The sequence below is a fragment of the Mobula birostris genome, chromosome 1, assembly GCF_030028105.1.
Source record: "Mobula birostris isolate sMobBir1 chromosome 1, sMobBir1.hap1, whole genome shotgun sequence".
Classification (NCBI taxonomy): Eukaryota; Metazoa; Chordata; class Chondrichthyes; order Myliobatiformes; family Myliobatidae; genus Mobula; species Mobula birostris.
The window spans coordinates 56,333,907-56,347,935 of NC_092370.1; the positions used below are offsets into that span (position 1 = coordinate 56,333,907).

General features: G+C 45.9%; 1 protein-coding gene across 8 annotated transcripts in view; it reads right to left on the reverse strand.

Annotated features, from left to right (window-relative positions):
- LOC140196367 (protein EFR3 homolog A-like) overlaps positions 1 to 14,029 on the reverse strand; it is a 170,347-nt gene that overhangs the window by 110,934 nt on the left and 45,384 nt on the right. The gene's annotated exons all lie outside the window — the stretch shown is intronic.

Consider the following 14,029-nt stretch of genomic DNA (forward strand, 5'->3'; position numbering starts at 1 on the left):
ATCAACTAAAGCAACAATCACTTCTCCCCCCTCTTTCCCTCATCCTTTCCAAATATTCTGTAGTTCTTAACATCCAACTTTCGGATTTGAAAGAATACAAATAAACTAATAAAAAATGGACTGCTTAATCAGACAATGCACAAAAATAAATATTAAATTCATATTTATTCAACATTTTAATGAAGGCTTATTTTTCAAGAAATCACAAGGGAAATATACTGTATATAATGAAAAGAAAAAATATAAATGTTCAGTTCAGGCAGCATCTGTTGATGAAGACAGTGTTATTTTACTTACAAGTTTTGTAAGTACAGAGGCAGGAGAAAATGAGGAAAGATTTAGGATACAAAAAAAGGAAAGATTAAATGATAAAAATGATGAAGGGACAAGGAAAAAAAGAGGTGAACATGAAAAGAAGCAAAATATGTATTTAGCTTCAATGGATCCAAATTCCAGAAATAGAGAACAATGAATGCTTGGACGTCATTACACAGCAACATTTTCATAATAAGTAGATACCAAATTACAGCACAATATTCGTAAAGTATGTGGTCCAAGGTATATATTGGGATTGGGCAAGCAAGGAAGAGGAGATAAACAAACATAAAAATCTTAATCATATTTTAAAGAACACTGCTACAAAATGATCCCACAGAAGTATCCATGTAGATTTAAATTCTACGTTAAGGAAACAAGAATACACAAAGATTCTAACAATGACAAGAAATTCAGTAGATCAAATAATGTGCTTAATGAAATAGAGAATTAATTTTTCAGGGAAAAAGGTGCAATTTCAAGCAATACAGTTATTGGTACAAGAGTGATTAGTTTATGTCTTTATAGAGAATGGTGTAGAATAGTAGATTCATGATGCTGCGTTTAAGATTTTATGACTGTGGTATTTTAATATTAATAATTTAACTAGGTTTTTAGTAAATAACTGAAGAGAATTTACACAAAGACAAGCTGTGGACTTAGCGTTAGCAACAATTTATTCAAGTCAGAATTTTTAAAGTGCAAGAAAAGGGGGAGAAAGAGCAGAATGATGTTGCAAACAAGTGGGGTGTTTTCAATGGTATTTGTTCTTAAATCATGCTCTGAAATGGAAGTACTCTAATGAAGGATCCCAAATGTAAAACATTAATGTTAAGTGTTTTTCTTTCCACAGATGCCACCTAACCTACTGAGCATCTTCAGTTACAGTATCCCTTAAATTTAAATACCCTTCCACCATTTCTCCCTCCATACGCTCTCCACACAGTCACAACTCAGAAAATATGCTTTAGTCTGTTAATAGTTTAAAAAATATCAAAAATTGATTGGCCAATGAGTCCCTTTTTTTTGCTCATCATTCAACAAGATCATGGCTGATATTCTATCTCAATATCTAGTTCTAGCCCCTTAACCCTTAATTCTCATATTCAGAAATAAATTCATTAGTTTTGAATGTAATAACCAAATCTCCACACTCCTTCAGGGTCAAAAATTCAGAGGATTCAACATATTGACCAAGTATGATTACATTTAGATTTTATAAATGATTAAAGAACACAGCAAACTTAGCCACCTTATATCTACTCTGACTGTATGTTTTAATAATTACGTGCAAGTTTTCTCTCAAGATCAATTGTCTCCCTTCTTGATTTCTTTAGTCTTTCACTGCTGGATCTAGACTTCCCTGCCCTTTGGCCTACCACCAGCATTTGCCACTTTGTATTCCTCACTTTCTCCATTTTGTATTATCCTTGACCTTCTGTTAATCACAGATTGTGCTGTTTCCCATGTAATGAATTCCTGCTGAGGGTTGTGGAATATCTGCCTATCTGCCATCATTCCTCCCAGTCCGCCTTAGACAATTCCTCCATTCTGTTATAACTTCCCTTAAGTTGAAGAATGTCGATATGGTGAAGTGGTTTTCAATGCAAGCTGCATCTGGAATTCTATTACATTGTTGTCACTACCTCTTTGGTCTATTGAAGGTCAAAGTATCACATCAACGTGTGCTCCTTCATCCACTCTACTAGGAACATCCTCAAAGAATGCCAAAAGGTCACACAAATATGATTTCACTTTCACAAACCCATGCTATTATTTTCCAAATGCCTTGACCTTGACATGATCTTCTTCATGATAAAATGCAGTATTTGTACTGCCACTGATATAAGGCAAGCAGGTAACTAGTTCTCCAGCTCTTCTCCTTTTCCTAAATAGTGGGGTCACTTTGCCTCCGATTTACTGAAACTATCCCAGAACCATAATTTTAAAATATTGTAGCGGTGTGCTACACACAGCGCTAGAATAACCACACGGAGTCGGTGAGTTAGAGTTGCGATGAAAGAGATTTATTCAAACTTTGCGGCCTGCTTCAAAGCCTTCCCGTTCCCGCCCTTCCTGGGCGGGACTACCGTGGAGAATGCCTATTCCCAGACCCTTTCCGCGCGCGAGATTTTCCCCCTGCTGGTGAAGATGGCCTGGCGCCCTTTCTGGGGCCGGTCCTCTGCCTGCACGCGCTGTTGTGAGCCGGTTCGTGTGTGCCAGAAAGTGGGTTGCCACATAACCCACCCCACCCCCCGGCAGAACCAGCGATACCTCCCCCAATGTCCACAGTCTGGATTGGCCTCTGTTTGGGAGGTCTGCCCCTGCGCCGCGGTGCCTGAGCCTGGACCGGCTGCGCCAAGTCCACATGGGCCGGTTTGAGTCGGTCCACCATGAAAACCTCCTCTCTCCCCCCAATGTCCAGCACGAACGTGGACCCGTTGTTCCCGATCACCTTAAACGGCCCCTCGTAGGGCCGCTGTAGCGGTGCCCAGTGGCCGCCTCGTCGTACAAAAAGAAGCTTACAGTTCTGCAGGTCTTTGGGTACGCAGGTCGGGCTCTGTCCGTGCTGTGAAGTGGGGATGGGGGCCAGGTTACCCAGCCTGTCCCGTAGTCTGTCCAGGACTGCTGTGGGTTCTTCCTCTTGCCCCCTTGGGGCTGGTATGAACTCTCCTGGGACTACCAGGCGTGCGCCGTACACCAATTCGGCCGACGAGGTGTGCAGATCCTCTTTGGGCGCCGTGCGGATTCCGAGCAGGACCCAGGGAAGCTCGTCCACCCAGTTAGGCCCCTCCAGGCGGGCCATGAGAGCCGACTTCAGGTGACGGTGGAAACGCTCCACTAGTCCGTTCGACTGTGGGTGGTAAGCAGTTGTGTGGTGTAGCTGCGATCCTAAAAGGTTGGCCATAGCCGACCGCAGGCTGGAGGTGAACTGGGCACCCCTGTCGGAGGTAATGTGGGCTGGTACCCCGAAGCGGGCTACCCACGTTGCAATCAGTGCTCGGGCGCAGGATTCGGAGGTGGTGTCGGTGAGCGGGACTGCCTCTGGCCATCTGGTGAACCGGTCTATCACAGTTAGGAGGTACCGCACTCCTCGCGACACTGGCAGGGGCCCCACGATATCCACATGGATGTGGTCGAACCTCCGGCGGGTGGGTTCAAACTGCTGCGGCGGAGCCTTGGTATGCCGCTGCACCTTGGCCGTTTGGCACTGCATGCACGTTTTGGCCCATTCACTGACCTGTTTACGCAGTCCATGCCACACGAACCTGTTGGAGACCAGCTGGACGGTTGTCCTGATGGAGGGGTGTGCTAAGTTGTGAATGGATTCGAAAACCTGCCGGCGCCAGGCTGCTGGGACGACGGAGCGGGGTTGGCTGGTAGCTACGTCACACAGTAGGGTCCTCTCACCTGGGCCTACGGGGAGGTCTTGGAGCTGCAAACCGGAGACTGCAGTCCTGTAACTGGGGATCTCAGCGTCTGCCTGCTGTGCCTCTGCCAGCGCTGCATAGTCCACCCCCTGGGACAGGGCCTGTATGGTAGGTCTGGAAAGTGCGTCCGCCACGACGTTGTCCTTTCCAGAGACATGCCAGATGTCCGTCGTGTACTCGGAGATGTAGGACAGATGTCGCTGCTGGCGGGACGACCAGGGGTCGGACGCCTTCATGAACGCAAAGGTAAGCGGTTTGTGGTCGTTGAACGCGGTGAAGTGCCTACCTTCTAAGAAGTAACTGAAATGCTGGATTGCCAGGCATACTGCCAATAGCTCCCGGTCGAAAGCACTGTATTTGAGTTTGGGTGGTCGTAGGTGTTTGCTGAAGAACGCCAGGGGTTGCCAGCGACCCTCGATGAGTTGTTCCAGCACTCCACCGATTGCTGTGTTGGATGCGTCCACCGTGAGGGCAGTAGGAACGTCCGTTCTGTGGTGCACTAGCATCGCAGCGTTTGCCAAGGCCTCTTTGGTTTTACCGAAAGCGGTTGCGGCCTCTTCGTCCCAGGTAATGTCCTTGCCCTTACCCGACATTAGAGTGAACGGGGGCGCGTGGTTCGGGCTGCTGAGGGGAGGAAACAGTGGTAGAAATTCACCATACCCACGAATTCCTGCAGGTCTTTGATTGTGTTGGGTCGGGGAAAGTTGCGGACCGCGTCTACCTTGGCGGGCAGCGGGGTTGCCCCGTCTTTAGTAATCCTGTGGCCCAGGAAGTCGATGGTGTCGAGTCCGAACTGGCATTTGGCTGGGTTGATTGTAAGGCCGAATTCGCTCAGGCAGGAGTAGAGCTGGCGGAGGTGGGTCAGATACTCCTGCCGACTACTGCTTGCTATGAGGATGTCGTCCAAATAGATGAATGCAAAGTCCAGGTCGCGTCCCACCGCGTCCATTAGCCGCTGGAAAGTCTGTGCGGCATTCTTTAAACCAAACTGCATTCGGAGGAGTTCGAAAAGTCCGAGCGGGGTGATAAGTGCTGTTTTGGGGATGTCGTCCGGATGTACAGGGATTTGATGGTATCCCCGGACGAGGTCTACCTTGGAAAAGATCCTTGCGCCGTGTAGGTTTGCTGCGAAGTCTTGAATGTGCGGCACAGGGTAGCAGTCTGGCGTTGTAGCCTCGTTCAGCCTGTGGTAGTCACTGCATGGTCTCCAGCCCCCCGTTGCCTTGGGCACCACGTGAAGGGGGGAGGCCCATGGGCTGTTGGACCGTCGTATGATCCCCAATTCTTCCATCTTCTTGAACTCCTCCTTCGCCAGTTGGAGCTCGTCCGGGGGAAGCCTTCGAGCACGGGCGTGGAGGGGTGGTCCCTGGGTCGGGATGTGGTGCTGTACTCCATGTCTGGGCATGGCTGCCGTGAACTGCGGTGTCAGTACTGATGAGAAATCCGCCAGGACCCTGGTGAATTCGTCATCGGACAGCGTGATGGAGTCCAGGTGTGGGGCTGGCAACTGTGCTTCACCCAGGGAGAACGTTTGAAAAGTCCTGGCGTGGACTAATCGCTTCCCTTGCAGGTCGACCAGCAGGCTGTGGGCTCGTAGAAAATCCGCCCCCAGGAGTGGTTGGGCCATGGCGGCCAGTGTGAAGTCCCACGTGAACCGGCTGGAGCTGAACTGTAACCATACTGTGCGGGTGCCGTAGGTTCGTATTGTGCTGCCATTTGCGGCCCTCAGGGTGGGTCTGGGTTCTCTGTTGCAGGTATCATAACTCGTTGGAGGTAAGACGCTGATCTCTGCTCTGGTGTCGACCAAAAAGCGGCGTCCCGACTGCTTGTCCCAGACGTACAGGAGGCTGTCCTGATGGCCAGCCGCCGTAGCCATCAGCGGCGGCTGGCCCTGGCGTTTCCCAGGAATTTGCAGGGTGGTCTGCAGCGGCGGGCTTCTGTGCCCCACCGCTGGTGGTAGAAGCACCATTGTTCGTTGGGCTCCTCACTCCCGTCGCCGGGTTTTGTAGGCTCTGCTGCCGGGCCTGGTCTGGTCTGTCGTTGGGCACGCGGCTTGGTGATCTGTGCGACGGGCACCCCTCTCTCTCTCCTGGCATTCCACAGCACATCTGCCCGGGCCGCCACCTCCCGGGGGTTGCTGAAATCTGTATCGGACAGCAGCAGGCATATGTCCTCGGGCAGTTGCTCTAGGAACGCCTGCTCAAACATGAGGCAGGGTTTGTGTCCTTCAGCCAGGGCCAGCATCTCGTTCATTAACGCTGACGGCGGCCTGTCTCCCAAACCATCCAGGTGCATTAAGCGGCGTGCTCGTTCGCGCCGTGAGAGTCTGAAAGTCCTTATGAGCAGGGCTTTGAATGCTGTGTATTTGCCGTCCTCCGGGGGCGACTGTATAAACTCCTCAACTTGTGCAGCTGTCTCCTGGTCGAGGGAGCTCAGCACGTAGTAGTAGCGAGTGGACTCCGAGGTTATCTGCCGAATGCGGAATTGTGCTTCTGCTTGTTCGAACCATAAATGGGGTCGCTTCGTCCAGAAGCGTGGCAGTTTTAACGAAACTGCGTGAACAGATGCAGCGTCGGTCATCTCTGGTCCAAATATCGTTTGGGCCGTCAGGGTCACCAATTGTAGCGGTGTGCTACACACAGCGCTAGAATAACCACACGGAGTCGGTGAGTTAGAGTTGCGATGAAAGAGATTTATTCAAACTTCGCGGCCTGGTTTAAAGCCTTCCCGTTCCCGCCCTCCCTGGGCGGGACTACCGTAGGGAATGCCTATTCCCAGACCCTTTCCGCGCGCGGGATTTTCCCCCTGCTGGTGAAGATGACCTGGCGCCCTTTCTGGGGCCAGCCCTCTGCCTGCACGCGCTGTTGTGAGCCGGTTCGTGTGTGCCAGAAAGTGGGTCGCCACAATATAATATTTAAAACTTCCACAAATTCCACAACCTCATCTTTCGAAACTCTGGGATATTGATAAATTCAGTTTGCAGGCTCATACTTCTTTCTAGTAATACTCCTTTATTTCCTTATTTACATAGAAACCTTGGTTCCCCGTTATTTCTATGCTTGTTTTGGCTACCTTCACTATAGGAGGCTCACATATTTGCATAATTCCTCTGCTATTTTCTTATACACAACTATAAATGCTCCACTCTGTAAAGGACTGACATTTGCTCCTGCTACCTTTTCTTTTTATATCCCTCCAAATATTTTTTAATGCTGCATACCATTTTACTCATTGTAATTTGTTTTCCCAATAAAAAGGTCACTTGTGCCATTATGACATAAAACATAGAAACATAGAAAAAGCTATAGCATAATACAGGCCCTTTGGCACACAATGCTGTGTCGAACATGTACTCACTTTAGAAATTACCTAGGGTTACCCATAGCCCTCTATTTCTCTAAGCTCCATGTACCTATCCAGGAATCACTTCAAAGACTCTATCGTTTCTGCCTCCACCACCGTCGCTGGCAGCCCATTCCACGCACTCACCACTCTCTGCATAAAAAACTTACCCCTGACATCTCCTCTGTACCTACCTCCAAGCACCTTAAAACTGTGCCCTCTCGTGTTAGCTATTTCAGCCCTGGGAAAAAGCCTCTGACTATCCATATGATCAATGCCTCTCATCATCTTATGCATCTCTATCAGGTCACCTCTCATCCTCCACCGCTCCAAGGAGAAAAGGCCAAGTTCACTCAACCTTTTCTCATAAGGCATGCTCCCCAATCCAGACAACATCCTTGTTAATCTCCTCTGCACCCTTTCTATGGTTTCCACATCCTTCCTGTAGTGAGGTGACCAGAACTGAGCACAATACTCCAAGTGGGGTCTGATCAGGGTCCTATATAGCTATAACATTACCTCTCAGCTCTTAAACTCAGTCCCACGGTTGATGAAGGCCAATACACGGTATGCCTTCTTTGCGACACAGTCAACCTGTGCAGCAGCTTCGAGTGTCCTATGGACTCGGACCACAAGATTCCTCTGATTCTCCACTCTGCCAAGAGTGTTATCATTAATACTATATTTGACCTACCAAAATGAACCACCTCACACTTACCTGGGTTGAACTCCATCTGCCACTTCTCAGCCCAATTTTGCATCCTATTGTTGTCCCGCTGTAACCTCTGACAGCCCTCCACACTATCAACAACACCCCCAACCTTTGTGTCATCAGCAAATTTATTAACCCATCCCTCACTTCCCCATTCTGGTTATTTATAAAAATCACAAAAGGGAAAGTGGTCCCAGAACAGATCCCTGAGGCACACCACTGGTCACCAACCTCCATGCAGAATATGACCCGTCTACAACCACTCTTTGCCTTCAGTGGGCAAGCCAATTCTGGATCCACAAAGCAAAGTCCCCATGGATCCCATGCCTCCTTACTTTCTCAATAAGCCTGGCATGGGGTACCTTATCAAATGCCTTGCTGAAATCCACATACACATCTATGGCTCTACCTTCATGAAGGTGTTTAGTCACATCCTCAAGAAATTCAATCAGGCTCGTAAGGCACGACATGCCTTTGACAAAGGCATGCTGACTATTCCTAATCAAATGTATATTTGTTGCAAACAATGTTTTACTTTAAAATGCTAGCCATTGACATATACTTTTTAAAGCCAATTCTCAATATACCACAGACAACCTGTCTCTCCCACTTTCGCAGGTGAATTCAATTTAAGCAAATTAAATCACTTTCAACTTAATACAAAATTCTACCATATTATTGTTACTCATTCCTATGGAATGCTCTGCAACAAGATTACTCATTAACTTTTTCTTGTAATAGAATCATAATCAGGTTTAATATCACTGACATATGTCATGAAATTTGTTGCTCTGTGGCAGCAGTACATTGCAATACATAATAATAACTATAAATTGCAATAAGTATATATAAAAAAGAAAATTAAGTAATCCAAAAAGAGGGGAAAAATACTGAGGAGGTGTACATGGGTTGATTATCCACTCAGTAATCTGATGGCAGAGGAGAAGCAGCTGTTCCTGAAACATTGAGTGTGTGGCTTTAGGCTCCTGTGCCTCCTCCTGGATGGTAGTAATGAAAAGGCAGCATGTTCTGGGTGATAGGGGTCCTTAATGATGGATGCTGTCTTTTTGAGGCATCGGCTTATGAAGGTGTCCTGGATGCTGGAGAGGCTCGTGCCCATAGTGAAGCTGGCTGACTGAGTCTACAACTTCCTCCAGCTTTTTCCGATTCTTTGCAGTAGCCCCTCCATACCAGGCAGTGATGCAAACATTCAGAATATTCTCCATGGTGCATATGTAGAAATTTGTGAGTCAGTCTAAGGTGACATACCAATTCCACTCAAACTTCTAGTGAAATATAGTCGCTGCCTTCTTTATAATTGCATCAATATGTTGGATCCAGGATAGATCCTCAGAAGTTGACACCCAGGAACTTGAAACTGTTCAACCTTTCCACATCTGATGCCTCAATGAGGACTGGTATGTGCTCCCTCGACTCTCCCTTCCAAAAATCCACAATCAATTTTTTGGTCTTACTGAAATTGAGTGCAAGATTGTTGCTGTAACACCACTCACTCAAGCAGCTAATCTATCTCTCCCCTGTACGCCTCCTCGTCACCATCTGAAATTCTGCCAACAATAGTTGTGCTGTTGGCAAATTTCCAGGTGGTATTTGGGGTATGCCTAGCCACACAATCATGGGTATGGAGAGAGTACTGTAGTGGGCTAAGCACATCCTTGAGGTGCGCAAGTGTTGATCATCAGTGAGGAGGTGTCATTTCTGATCTGCAAAAATCTCAACTAACCTGGTCCCTTGTCAATTTCTCAACATAACGAATGGAAATCCATCTCATACACAATCCAGGTATTTATCCTCGACATTGTCAATACTAATTGGAGTTAGTCTGTCCATTCATAGATTAAAGCAGAATCATTCATGTTACATGCACCTTCATTTTCCTCATTAACACCACCACTACTAAATTGGAGGTATTTAGTCACCTCCCAGCAGTATGCCTGCTGCAAACTAATTCTATATTTTGACATACCAAACCAAGTTCCTTTTTGATACTCTACAATAAAGCCCAAGATCCTTTCATTTTGCAGGTAATTAGCTCCTATCCATTTAACACTATTCGCAGCATTAATTGTTGCAGGTGCAGTTTGCATTTAGATAAAGCACCTCTAAATATAGTCTTATTGTTCAATATTTGCCATTACCTTTGTTACATTCAAAATCAGAATCAGAATCAGGTTTATTATCACCGGCATGTGATGTGAAATGTGTTAACTTAGCAGCAGTTCAATGCAATACATGACATAGAAGAAAAAAATAAAATAATAATAAAGTAAAGCTTATTCAGTGTATTCTATACAGTATACATATACTGAATAGATTAAAAATAGTGCAAAAAACAGAAATACTATATATTAAAAAAAAGTGAGGTAGTGTCCTAATGTCCATTTAGGCATTGGGTATCAGAGGGGAAGACGCTGTTCCTGAATCGCTGAGTGTGTGCCTTCAGGATTCTGTACCTCCTACCTGATGGCAACAGTGAGAAAAGGGCATGCCCTGGGTGCTGGAGGTCCTTAATAATGGATGGTGCCTTTCTGAGACACCACTCCTTGAAGATGTTCTGGGTACTTTGTAGGCTAGTACGCAAGATGGAGCTGACTAAATTTCCAACCCTCTGCAGCTTCTTTCGTTCCTGTGCAGTAGCCCCCCCACGCACCAGACAGTGATACAGCCTGTCAGAATGCTCTCCATGGTACATCTACAGAAGTTTTTGTGTATTTGTTGACATACCAAATCTCTTCAAACTCCTAATAAAGTATAGCTGCTGCCTTGCCTTTTATATAACTGCATCGATATGTTGGGACCAGGTTAGCTCCTCAGAGATCTTAACACCAAGGAACTTGAAGCTGCTCACTCTCTCCACTTCTTATCCCTCTATGAGGATTGGTATGTGTTCCTTCATCTAACCCTTCCTGAAGTCCACAATCAGCTCTTTCATCTCACTGACGTTGAGTGCCAGGTTGTTGCTGCAGCACCACTCCATGATTGGCATATCTCACTCCTGTACTCTCCCTTGTCACCACCTGAGATTCTACCAACAATAGTCGTATCGTCAGCAAATTTACAGATGGTATTTGAGCTATGCCTAGCCATACAGTCATGGGTATATAGAGAGTAGAGCAGTGGGCTAAGCACATACCCCCGAGGTGCACGAGTGCTGATCATCAGCGAGGAGGAGATCCACACAGACTGTGGTCTTCTGGTTAGGAAGTCAAGGATCCAATTGCAGAGGGAGGTATAGAGGCCCAAATTCTGTAATTTCTCTATCAGGATTGTGGGAATGATGGTATTAAATGCTGCGCTATAACCGATGAGCAGCATCCTGACATAGGTGCTTGTGTTGTCCAGGTGGTCTAAAGCCACGTGGAGAGCCATTGAGATCGCATCTGCCATTGGCCTATTGTGGTGATCGGCAAATTGCAACAGGTCCAGGTCCTTGCTGAGGCAGGAGTTCAGTCTAGTCAGGACCAACCTAACTTGCAATTCTAGCTGTTCTTCTGTCTATCTTGACACTCTAAGGTTTTGCTTCCCTACTAAGCTAGTTTAAACATTCCCCAAACCTTGCTCTGAGAATATTAGTCCCTTTTAGTGCACGACAAGGTACTTTGTACTGTCATTACAAAGAAGGCGCAGCAGTGCCTCTGCCTTCTTAGAAGTTTACACAGATTTGCATGTCATTTAAAACTTTGACAAGCTTGGAGAGTATACTGACTAGTTGCATCACAGCCTGGTATGGGAACACCAATGCCCTTGAACAGAAAAGCCTACAAAAAGTAGCGGATACAGGATCAGAAGAGTATAAGATATAGGAGCAGAATCAGACCATTTGGCTCATTAACCTTGCCTTAGATAGACTTATCCTTCACAGCTGCCTATGGCAAAGAACTCCACAGATTCACCACTCTGGCTAAAGAAATTCCTCCTCTTCTCCATTCCAAAAAGAAGGCCCTCTATTCTGAGTCTGTGTCCTCTGGTCTTAGATCCTCCCACCATAGGAAACATCCTCTCTATATCCACTATCAAGGTCTTTCACAACTTAGTAGGTTTCAATGAGGTCAGCCTTCATCTTTCTGAATTCCAGTGAACACAAGCCCAGAGCCATCAAATGCTCTTCATATGACAAGCCAATTGACATACAAGACAAAAGGAAGCGGTTTGGCCTGACTGTTCTCTTTTCCTAGATGCTACCTGGCCTGCTAAGTTCCTCTTACATTTTGTATGTTGCTTGGATTTCCAGCATCTGCAAATTTTCTCGTTTGTGATTGGATCCCTTTATTCCCAATCTTTGCCCCCTGCCGATCAGCCACTGCTTTATCCATGCTGGAATCTTTCCTGCAATACCAAGGGCTTGTAGCTCATTAAGCAGCCTCATGTATGGCACCTTGTCAAAGGCCTTCTGAAAAACCAAATACACAACATCAAGCGACTCTCTTTCGTCTATCCTACTTGTTATTTCTTTAAAGAATTTCAACAGGTTTGTCAAGCAAGCTTTTCCCTTGAGGAAACCATGCTAACTAGGCCTATTTTATCATGTGCCTCCAAGTATCCCATAACCACATCCTTAACAATTGATTCCAGCATCTTCCCAACTAGAGTTCAGACCAACTGGCCTACAGCTTTCTTTCTTCTGCCTTTTTCTCTTCTTGAAGAGTGGAGTGATGTTTCCAATTTTTCAAGTGGCTTTGTCCCACCATTAAGCACATCTACATAGAGCACTTTTACAGGAAAGCAGCATCCATCATCAAGGACCTTACCATCCAGTCCATGATTTCTTCTTGATACTGCCATCAGGGAAGTGGTACAGGACCATCACATCCCACACCAGCAGGTTCAGGAACAGTTATTACCCCTCAACCATTGGACTCTTGAATCAGAGGAGATAACTTAATTCAACCTCACTCACCTCAACATTGAACTGATTCCACAACCTATGAACTCACTTTTAAAGACTCAATAACTCATATGGTTGATATTAATTGCTTATTTATTTTTTCTTTCCTTTTTTTAATTTCTAGTTTGTTGCCTTTTGTACTTCGGTTGTTTGCCCATTTCAGTTGTATGTGATTTATCATTGGTATAATAAGAAACAATAGTATCAATGTCTCAAACAAAGTGGCACAAGTCTACAGATGAAGCTGTAGGTGCATAGGGCCGTGGTGCTTCCCATTCTGCTTTATGCCTGCGAATCATGGACAGTGTACCAACAACATGCCAAGAAACCGAACCATTTCAAGACGGTATGAAAATTAAGTGACAAGATAGAATCCTTGACACTGAGAAACTTATAATGTGGGCCTGCCCAGCATCTATACCATCCTGATGCAGTCCCAGTTACATTGAATATAGGGAAAAAGCTGAATTAAAGCGCGTGTGCATGTGCTTGCTTAAATTAAAATAATTAGTGCAAAAATAACAGAAAAAAAAAGTATCGAGGTTGTGTTTATGGGTTCAATGTCCATTTAGGAATCAGATGGCAGAGGGGAAGAAACTGTTCCTGAATCGCTGAGTGTGTGCCTTCAGGCTTCTGTGCCTCCTTCCCGATGGTAACAGTGTGAAGAGGGCACATGCCGGACAATTGGCTGCTTAAGAAATTGCCTTACTGTGAACTACATAAATAAAAGCGTTCCTGTAAAGGCCAAATGAAATGCTATGAAGATATCCTAAAAACTTCATTAAAAGCCTTTGGCATCAGCCGAGACATATGGGAACATATTGCCATGGATCAGGTCGAGTGGCACTCCTTCCTCCATAAGGATGCAATGACACAAGGCAGAAAGGACAACTCCAGCAGAGAGGCATAGATTGGCCAGGAAACTCATTCCAGCATACCCCAACCCAACGTGGCTACCATCTTTTGTCGCCACTGTCAAAGAACTAAGCGTGGATTTGCCTCTCTAGCCATCTGCATACCCACAGACCACTCCAGCCTCTACAAATCATGGATGACATAGACTCACTGCACGATGAGCAAACGAATTACAAATGCCCACAAGAAAATGAATCTCAGGGTAGTATATGGTGATTTACGTGCAGTTTGATATTAAATTTACTTTGAACTACCTGCCCCAGTAGAGATTCCAGTGTCTATAGGTCCACCCTCCTGCTTCATCTCTCCAACCACAATTTAATTTGTGATTTCCGATCTTAACTGCCATGTGGCAATAAGTACGCTCTCAAAACCTCTAAAAATTTGCCAGTGTTTTCTTTAAACCTC